Genomic DNA, 11318 nt, shown 5'->3' with positions numbered 1-11318 from the left:
TTCCATGAGCAGAGCTTCTTTCTTAGAAGTGCATGAGTGTGGAACTCTGTTCTGTCTGCCTGTTTCCCACCTGACTACAACTTGGATGTCTTCAAGTTCAATAGAAACAAATTCCTGACAAAGTAAGACATTCGATGAAATCTACAATACTAATGATTACAACGATACTATCCCAACGATTACTGTACATGCAATAACCCCTATCCCCGAGTGGCATCCGGGCCTTAATAAATTGTGCCTCCATGTAAAAAATAATTTCCCTTACATTTCTTTCGCTTTAGCCTTGTTATTTTAAGAACGTGCAACTGTTTGTAAGGCTTATATTTACCTAGTGTCATCCTCCTCACGTTGTTATATCGTTCCATTACTTTCGTTGACACTAGTCATCCTATTCTTATGACCATACTGAATTTCATCTGGATATTCTGACTAAAGATTCTTGTTCTGTTTATTAGCGTATCTAGATCATTCTTGGTTCTTGTTAAAATGAAGGCTACTGGTTACTCTATTTTATTTCCAAATTTTTGTAAAATTTGGAGAATACTAGAAACCTAGTGGTACTTTACCATGACTCCAAGTGAACATGTTATTCTCAGAAGATTATTTTTTTATTCATATGAATTTTCTTTTATAGTCTGATCCGTTAGCCCTCCGTTTTTTTTTCATTATTGCGGTGTCTCTTGCAACGATGATTAATTATTCTGTGTACTTCATAAAGTAGTTACTTATTTCTTTATTAGTTTACTCGCAGAGTTTTCTATACAAACCTCTCATTTTCGTCCTTTCCTTTTACGAAAAGTCAATCAGCATCATCGGTTGAGCGTTGCTCTTGGTGGATGACCAAATTTGATAGCATGAAAACGACGACGACCATAATAGTTAAAAGAGGGTTCGACGATCAAAATATAATCCTTGCTTTAAAAATTACTCGAAACACAAAAGCTTGATTGGGCGTTAAAAAAAGTAACGAAGATAATGAAAACTCAGTGTTGTTAAATAATATGTATATTATACACACACACACACACATACGTCTATTGCATATTTCAAGGCATTGCCCTATTTACAATTCACTTCAATTGTATATGTTAACATACACACTTCTTGATAACACCCGTTTTGTAGTGTAAATTTTTCCCTCTAATTATTATATCAATTAATTAATGTATTTTGCCTATATATGCTCAGTAATTACATCGAGTTTCATAAATAAAAAGCGTTGTTAAAGCTTACTACAATTGTAAAAATACACACACACACGCAAACAGACACACACACACACATATATATATATATATATATATATAATTAATGTATATACTTGTAGTTAAGCACGGCTGTTCTCGGCCAATATCTACTGGGCGTACATATGTGTGCATAAGCTTAGATATATTGAAACGTTTGACTCATGGGCAGATAACCTGCATCTAATATTTCAAGTGTTTAGAGCCAACATTGACGGAGGAATTTGGTAGATTTGCAAGGTACAGTGTTTCAAATTTGACCTCTTGGTTGCACACATTTTTGCTCAATAACTGCTTTAAAATATTGTTTCATGTCTGAATACCCTTTATGTTACATTTCATATGTTTAAACCCAAAATGGGCTGAATAGTGTGCTAAAGCCACCAAATGTACCATCTTTTGAACTTTGGCCCCATGGTGGCCGAATTCCCGACCAAAGACGGATTAAAAATCTTGCCCTATGTCTGAATACATTTTTTCTAAGCTATTTAATATTTAGACCAAAAATTAGCTGAGTAACTTGATAAAGACTGCAAATGCCATTTTTTAAACTTTACCTTCCATTTTGACACCTTAACATTAAATGTTTTGGGCTCAAATACAATTTAAAAGTTTGATCCATGTCCAAGTAAAATTTCTAACAATGTGTAGAAAAAAAGAAAAGAAAAAGAGTTCGGTATCGACGGTACTGCACAGACAGACAGTTGTAGTTATATCTATCTATCTATCTATCTCTATATTTATTAGAGAGAGAGAGAGAGAGAAAGAAAGAGAGAGGGAGTAAAATAAATATTTATACATATAGACAAATAGATAGATATATGTGTGTGCACGAATATTTCATCCTAAATGCTACATATATTATGTATAATAAATAGAATTTGCATTCAATAAAGTAAGCGAAATAGCCCAAGAAACGAATCATTTCATTAGAAACCATCATTTAAATAATTAATAATAAATGTATTTTTTATCAATGAATATGGTAGTTAGAAAACCATCATAAAATCGCTAGCATATGCATGAAGGATTGTATTAAATGTTTGTGTAAAGAAATAATATTGAAATAGCAGACTTAAAAATTATTTTATTTTAATCTTTCATCCAATTATTTAATCATCAATTTTTGAAACTTTTCGAAAAGATTGTAATACAAACAGACACTGGGTGCCCAAAAAGTAACTGAACTGTTTTAGAACTTAAATAACTTATGCATTGACGCAATGATAAAATGAAAAAAAGTGCAAAATTTAAACAACCTTTATTCATGAAGAATAATATGTTTTAAATGTCGACCATTTCCAGCTCTTATCATTAGTGCTCCTTCCCAAACATTATCCAAGATTGATTGCAGAATCTTTGGGTTGTGATTAAAATCCCTCATTTTCGTTCCTGATTTTTTTTCTACAATTCCTGCATGGTTTGGAGTTTGCGTACATTGACTCTTTCTTTATCTTTATAATATCTGAAATAAGGAAAAAGAAAAAAAAACTTAGTAAAGTAACAAACATTTTCAACACATCGGTTATTTCATGGACAGTCCGTATAAGATCAACGCAAGGTACATAAAGTAGCTTTCCGCATCAACCTAAATTTGTCGCTCACACACAGATCCACATAGATATGCAGACAAAAATTATTTTTAAAGGAAGTTATAGATAGTTAGAGCAGTTATCCCGGACTTACTAAAATTCGCCAAAGTACGGCACATATATATATATATATATATATATATATATATATATATATATATATATATATATATATATATATATAATTTTCCTAGTACTCTTGAAATCCTTTATAACTGCTATCTTCCGTATTGAATAGTTTTCCCCATGAAGTTAAATAATTTATTTTTTGACTGGAGCATCAATTTCAGGTGTCATAATAATCGTGGAACCGGCTCCAATGACTACAAAATTGCGTAATCGACGTATCCGTCCTAGTCGCTAGTATATATATATATATATATATATATATATATATATATATATATATATATATATATATATAGTATTATATTATTATAATATATATATATATATATATATATATATATATATATATATATATATATATACTAGCGGCCAAAAAATCTGAGAGTATTTGTTAAATTTTTCCAGAATATTCCGGGAATTACAATTAAATTTACTCACATTTAACATATCTCTTATGTTGATACATGCGTATTAATTACACTTCATTATAAAGTATAGAAAAATAATGAGCATTTCAATTTTTTTAAATTAAAGTGGCCAAAACCGTGAGGCAAATCCAAGAAATTAATTTATTTAGATTGTGTATTCAGTTTTCCACTTTTTTAAGTACGAAAATGAGGAATATAGCAGTTATAAAGGATTTCATAATATTGGGAAAATTCTACCGCCGACGAAAAATGGCAGGCATCGAATAACTTCTCCTAGGCAAGGTCGATTAAGAAGATGTCACTGAACGATAACTTTCAAACACGTGCCAGCATTTCTCATGGATTACATGCCTATCATTACATCCAAGCCTCTCATAAAACAGCATAAAGACGCGTGAATGAAATGCATCTGTTTGCGAGACCACCAGCTAAGAAACCGTTAATAACTCAGATCAAGCTTTGCTCAAGAGCTCGTGTTGTGGACAAATGATCAGTGGCTAATTGTATTTTTTCTGATGAAAGTTACTTTCATGTATATTGATCTGACGGGAGGAAATTTATAAGCAGGCTTGCTTGCGAGGGATATAATAAACATGTAAGTAGAAAACGGTTGAGTCTGATGAGGGTAGCGTGATGGTGTTTTAAATGATTTCTTGGGAAGGAACGACTAATCTGGTTCTTCTCAACACCAGAGTTAATGGCGCAATATACAAGAACTTATTGAGAGATCATCTCATTCCAATAATTCGAAATTCTGACTATGTAAAACATATTTTCATACAGGATGCCCCTCCCTGCGAAAAGGCTGAGCATGTAATGGGATTTTTGAACGAGCAAAATGTGGATGATTTTTACTGGCCTCCTTCGGACCTAGATTCCATTGCAAATCTATGGTCTAGGTTGGGGAACCGTGTGGGTGAAAGGAATTGTATCAATACAGCAGATTTGTGGCTAAAACTTAAAGAAGAATGTGGAAAGTTTAACGTGATGAATATCGCCATCTCATCTTATCGTGCAGTACAATGTGCGTTGTAATTATAGAAAATGCTTGTTCACTAGATATTAAATGCGTGTCCACGATTTTTTGTATTTTTATATTTCAATGTTATTATGTTTAAATTTAATAAGAGATATGTTACATGTGTATAGGTTTAGTTCTAATCCCACCGAATATTCTGGAGAAATTGAAAAACAGACTAAAATGTGCCAGATTTACTGCTAGTCTCTCTCTCTCTCTCTCTCTCTCTCTCTCTCTCTCTCTATATATATATATATATATATATATATATATATATATATGTTTATATATATATATGTGTGTGTGTGTGTGTATGCATATATTCTAGTGCGTACGTATTTGTTATGAGATATAGGATTACAAATATTGCGGCATAAAGAAGTTATTATAATAAATTATGAATTGAGTTTTAAAAGAAAATCTTAATGCAGCAATATTTTAAGTTATAAGCTTATTATATTTTTACTAGACCATCTTGTCTTCTTGTTTTCTAGTTTTGACAACGAGTGCTTTACTTTGCCATATTTCAGCCTTTCCATATCACTTGTCACACTCGCATTTTTCTATTGTAATCCATGGCTTTCCAGGCTTTCAGTAAATTCAATTTTCTTTGTTTAATTTCATCCTTATTTTTCCCCTACAAACATAACCTACACATGTAATAACAATGTACGGCACTCCTCTGCATTCAATAACCCCCTCCATGTATCTTCATTTCAGGCTTTAATTCCCATCGTTTAACTTGTTTCTTCTCTTCTCCTGAGAGCGGTAGATTAGTAGCAACCGTAGTTGCTGAGCGACGTGGCTGCTATCGACACCAGTCATAAAAAAACGTCGCTCACATCTTTACATTTTTTTACGATTTTGAACACCTGTAAATTCGTCATCATTTTTGTTTTACTGAACGAAATTTGATTTTTTTTCACAATATAGATGAGATGGCGATCTATAAACTGTAATAACTTTTTACAAGTTTATCTTAAAATGAGTGTACGGTGAAGCTGTAAATGTGTTCTTAATGAGATAAACTGCCACTTAATCATATATTCAAACACGATAGTGTTTGAATGATATGTTCTAGCAATGCGTCTACGATTCTTTCACTATGAATATTCATTCAGAGACAAAATATTTTGTAAGTCTGTATGCATTTTTATGTGTTGACGCCTTATATCGCTGTCAATCGCGACTCGACTTATTCTCGAAAATATGTATATGGGATTCAGGAAATAAGCCTCTATGTCGTTCTAATTGAGCTTCGAAAGTGTATATAAACTAGCAGGACTTGTAAACCGGCGTCACCCGTTGGTAGCATAGACACCACATTTTGTGAGTAGTAGGAGTGTCCAATATTTTGACCGAAATACCACTTTAATCATTGCTGTAAGGATTTCCACGCTGTAAGGATTTCAAAAAGAATATAAATCAAGTGTACTTAAAAAGGGTTTATCTAGATATTAAAAAAAGAAGAGTAAACCAAACGTTTTAGGCAGTTTAAAATCTTTCACATCTCAAATGAGCTGGGTTTCGACTGTAATTATAATGTAATTCCGTGTGTAAAATTGTTAATTTAGCGTATAAAGAAAGACTATTAGTGATTTTTATTTTGAAAGAATGTTAGTGATTTCTTTTATTTTGAATAAATAGGAAAAGAAAAAATAATAGATGTAAGAATTCTACGATATGTCAATAACAGTACGTGCAGTGAATTCAAATACTACAGGCGCATCCCGTTAGCGTGGTTTTATGAAAAAGTGTACATGTTCGGTATATTTAATGTAAAAAAAAACACAATAGTGACTGAAAAAATAAGGTTTATCTGGATTTAGAAAAGGAAGAAGACACAATAGCTCTCATCATGTGAATATGTCGTACATCAGTAAGTACTGTGTAGGTAATGACAAAGTGTGTAAGACGCTGGCGTAGCTGTATTAGAAAAATGACGGTATATTTAATAAAAAAAATGTAATAAGCCTCGGCTTATTAACATGTTTCGATATGTTAATATGTGTGTAATAGGCATTTTATTTAAAACGAATGCTTCTTATAAATAGAAAATCCATGTATATAAATATATTCAGCGTTCGTATTAGTAGAAGGATAAACATTCTAGAATCAAAGGATAGTCAGTACTCAGCCAATGAAATTTTGTGGAATGCAAGAAGGCAAAAAGCATTATGTTTGGCATCGGGAAATGAAAAATTTATATTATGCATATAAGTATATGATTCAGATAAAAAGGGTGCAACCCCGTATCTGTCAAGAATACAGAATGAATCTCGGTGGTGACGTTGACCGCTAGGAATACTTTTTATTTAGAGGGAAAAATAGAAACATCTTACATAAGATATGGTGGCGACTGTGATGCTGTTACTCCTAGGATAGAGTGTACGATTTTCCTATCCCTAAACAATATGTATAAGATGGCGTTCAAAAGTTGCACTATATAGTGGTTAATAGTGTAGACATAATAAATTTGTATGTGGTATCTTTTGGAGCAAACCTAAGTGCTTTGGTCTAGAGGGAAATTTCTGGAATCAAAGTTTTATGTATACAGACAAGCAGGCGATGTGGTTATTTATTCTAACCCGGGACTTTTTTTAATTTTTGCAACATTCTGATTCTATGAACACTGTCTACAACATTGCTTTCAAAAAACAAAGTTGGGTGTTCCTTATGTTGACGACACCTTCTTGTGTTTGATAATAAACAAAATTGTATCTAGAAATATTCATCGACCAATTAAATTCAAGGTTGGCAAAGAATTTAATATATATATATATATATATATATATATATATTTTAATGTACTATTTTCGAAACTTCTCCAGGAGATTTTACTTCCGTCTGTGGTTAACCTGCGTTTGTTGGTCTTTACACACTTTAAAACTTTATCCCTTCCTCAGAAAAAAAGGATAATTCAATTAGGAACATTAAACATAGAGTTCAAAACATTTATTTAACGTTCTACCTGGATGGTCCGATTAAAGTTTTCATTCAAACCATTTGTAACAAAAATTACCATTAAGACATTGGGTTGGGTAATGTTCCATAAAAACATATTATATTGTACAATTACAGGACTAGAGTTGAAGGATTTGATATTTACTTTGCATACTTTCGAATAGTAATATAAGTGACAGATTTTCCAAAATAATTATCACTTGCTGTTCAACGGCGTTATATGGGATTAAATTATCGTGTGATCTTTATTGACTAATCTTACGTTACCTGCAATATAAACCCTCGTTTTCCTCCAATCATGACAATTCTATTGTTTATCCATGTAAATATAGTGGTAATATGAAATTACAATAAGTGGACCTACTCAACTACAAAAAATCAACCCAAGATTCGACATTCAAATTATTCACAAACGAGTATTGTAAATAATACCCACGATTTGGCAACTATGAAACCGTGTGAATAACCGTGATTGTGCGCTAACTTAAGGGTTGACTGGTTCTTTATAGTGAGCATGTAACACTAATATTTTATTAGACAATTGATGGGCACATATACACCAATTCTTTGACACCCACTTGCAAAAACATCTATGTCTACCTAAACGTTTTCACCTGTTTATTTTTTTTTAATTTCAAAATGTCTATTTTAATATCATTTTCTGTTTTTATTACTTCAATTTTCATATATTTTCTATCGTAACTTTACCTCTATATTCCTCTTTTTAACACGTTACGATATATATATATATATATATATATATATATATATATATATATATATATATATATATATATATATATATATATATACTTACAGTTTTGCCCGGCTATATTCGGGCATTATGTACTGTTCATAAATTTCTGTCCATCTATCTAACTATCTATCTATTTGTCTATATATATATATATAATTATATATATATATATATATATACATATATATATATATATATATATATATATACAAAGATTGACTGGTATCCAGTTTCCTACATCTAACATTTCAAGTGTTTAGAAACAAAATTCACAGAGGAGTTTGGTAAAGTCTACAAAGGTAAACACTTTAGCTTTTACCTTGCCTTCCACATTTTCGTCTAAAATCTCATTTAAAAGCTTGCTGCATATCTCAATAACATTATCTACAAATTCAAATATAGACCCATAATAAATGGAATAGATTTCTTGAGATCCCTAAAGGTTACATCTATTGACCGTTTACCCCTAAGCAGCCAAATTTTCGACAAAAATTAATTAAGAAGCTTGCCCAATGTCTGAATACACTTTAAGTAAAATTTCGAATGCTTAGACCAAAAAACTGCCGATTAATTTAATACATACTATAGAGGTCAAGTTTTGTATTAATTTGACTAAAGTTTTGACCTCTAAACATTTATTGTTTTGGACACAAACCTAATTTAAAAGATTGACCAATATAATAATGACCTACATGAAAAATGTCAAGTGCTGAGACCACAAAATTGGCGAAGAGTTTGAGTAGAGTTTTCTAAGGTAAAACCGTAAGATTTTGTCCGTTTGACTGCCAAGTTTCTGGCCGAAAACCGAGTAAAATGGGTTTCACAAATCTTTACCCCACGTATATTACATCTCGAGTTTGCAGACTAAAAATTAATAGAGTAGTTTTGTAGTGAAATGTACACACACCGGGACACACAGATATACACACATACAATTCCACTTATATGCATATATATATATATATATATATATATATATATATATATATATTATATATATACATGTATACATATATGTATATACGTATGTGTATGTATATTTGTATGTATGTTTGCAAGTGTGTGTGTGTACATGGGTGACTGATATAAAATATATAACCTCTATTATTAAGATGAATATATATATATATCTCTGTGTGTGTGTGTATGCATAAGTGTATATATCTGTATATAATTAGAAAAAAGATATTTCAAAAATACATGAAAATGACTGAGTAATCAACAATAAAGCAAAGGAAAGATGGTCTTCTTCTGTCAAGAAGTAACACTCGCCATATATATATATATATATATATATATATATATATAATACCTACATACAGTTTAAACTTGTATTCTTGGCTTTTTGTTTGTTATTTTAATATGCACTGGTCTCTCTCTCTCTCTATCTATCTATCTATCTCTCTGTCTATGTATATATTTATATATGTATGTGTGTATGTATATATATGTATGTATATATATGTATATATATATGTGTATAAACATGTATATATTATATTATGTTCAGTATACATATATATGGCGAATATGTGATAACTAAATAAATGGATTCCCCAATTTGATTACGTCGTATGTATCGATTCTATGTGTGAGCATGTAATAAATTATGATGTCATTTGTAAAAATATCATAGCAGGTCGTAACAAAAACCTATTTTAAATACAACAAAGCAGCAAAAATGAAACTCGGTATTCGCGGGTAACATAGGGTAATCTCAGTTATATGCGCACACATAAATATATATATATATATATATGTATGTATATATATATTTGTATATATATACATATATATATATATATATATATATATATATATATGCACACGTATACATTAATTATTTTTCCATTTACATTATTTTGGAAAGTAAACGCAAGGCTTTGCAGTTCTTGACCTTGACAAATTTGTTTATTTACATGCAACGGTTTTCGTTTTATAATATAGGTGTGATCGAGCAGCAGGAAATTATTTTCGAAATTTACAACACCGAAAGTATTTTAGATAATTTCTTACGATTAATAATGTATATTTGTGAGTGAAATTTCTCTCGCTGAAAATAATCTAGAGAAAGTTGCATAATGCGTTGCGTGCTAAATTAAATGTTCCTTTGCAACACTTACGTAATTATATGTATATATGACTGTGTGTATGTGTGTGCGACTGCCTTTATATATACATACAAATGAACGCGTTCGCATATTCAGAAAGTCATTTATGTATGTAGGGACGCTCGGAAAACGTGTATGACAAAAAGCAAATGTAGAATCTCTTATGATGGTGCAGTTCCCCCACTGTAATTTGTTTAGTATTAGATCGAATCTATTTTGACTCATTAAAGGAGTTTATGTTTGTTGTTGTCTCAAAGCGTGATTATCCCTTTATCTGAAACAAACCCTGCGACTTAGTGTAACTTCGTGTAGAAACAAGTAAACTTGAATACACCCAAACAGAGATATTGAAAATGTGCATATATGTATGTGCATATGTATGTTAAATAAACAATGATTATATATATATATATATATATATATACATATATATATATATATATATATATATATATATATACATATATAGCATGACACCCTGCACTGACGATCCCGAAAGTATGAAATACTAATGTCCATAGGCATTTAATAATTCTTATTGATTATTAAGTTTAATTATAGAATATAATTATATATAAATCCGTATACATATATATATATAGGTATATATATATATATATAATATATATAAATATATATATATATATATTATATATATAAATGCGTATATATATATATATATATATATATATATATAATGAATAAAGTAAAATTCTGTAGATTAAAATATTTACAAATAAATTCAAGTTAAGAATGTATTGTTTGAAATAGGTAATATAAGCTGAGAAATTATATTTTTTCCTTAATCCATAGATATTCAATAATGGCTCATATCATCAAAGGAAATGAAATGCAATAAGCAAAATGTGCAGCTTTGAATGAATAAATATTTTGCTTTTAAGCACATGTGTGTGTGGGGGTGTGCGCGTGTGTGTGTGTGTGGTTACACGTTAATATATATGAGCGGGCGCACATATATGTTCATGTATTTATATATACTGCAATATAGGCATATATATATATATATACATTGCAATATTAACACTCTCATACACACACAAACACACATATATAT

At 30.4% G+C, this 11318-nt stretch overlaps 1 long non-coding RNA gene across 1 annotated transcript in view; it reads right to left on the bottom strand.

Annotated features, from left to right (window-relative positions):
* Positions 1–2488: 2488 nt before the first annotated feature.
* The window catches only part of LOC145284050 (uncharacterized), a 13407-nt gene continuing 4577 nt past the window's right edge, over positions 2489–11318 (bottom strand). Inside the window, exon 2 of the long non-coding RNA XR_013868789.1 lies at positions 2489–2709. This is a non-coding gene — a long non-coding RNA (uncharacterized LOC145284050). The remainder of the gene's footprint in view (positions 2710–11318) is intronic.

This window comes from Euprymna scolopes, chromosome 8 (assembly GCF_053919585.1).
Source record: "Euprymna scolopes isolate OS-2025 chromosome 8, ASM5391958v1, whole genome shotgun sequence".
NCBI lineage: Eukaryota > Metazoa > Mollusca > Cephalopoda > Sepiida > Sepiolidae > Euprymna > Euprymna scolopes.
This window is presented reverse-complemented; position numbering and strand designations above follow the sequence as displayed.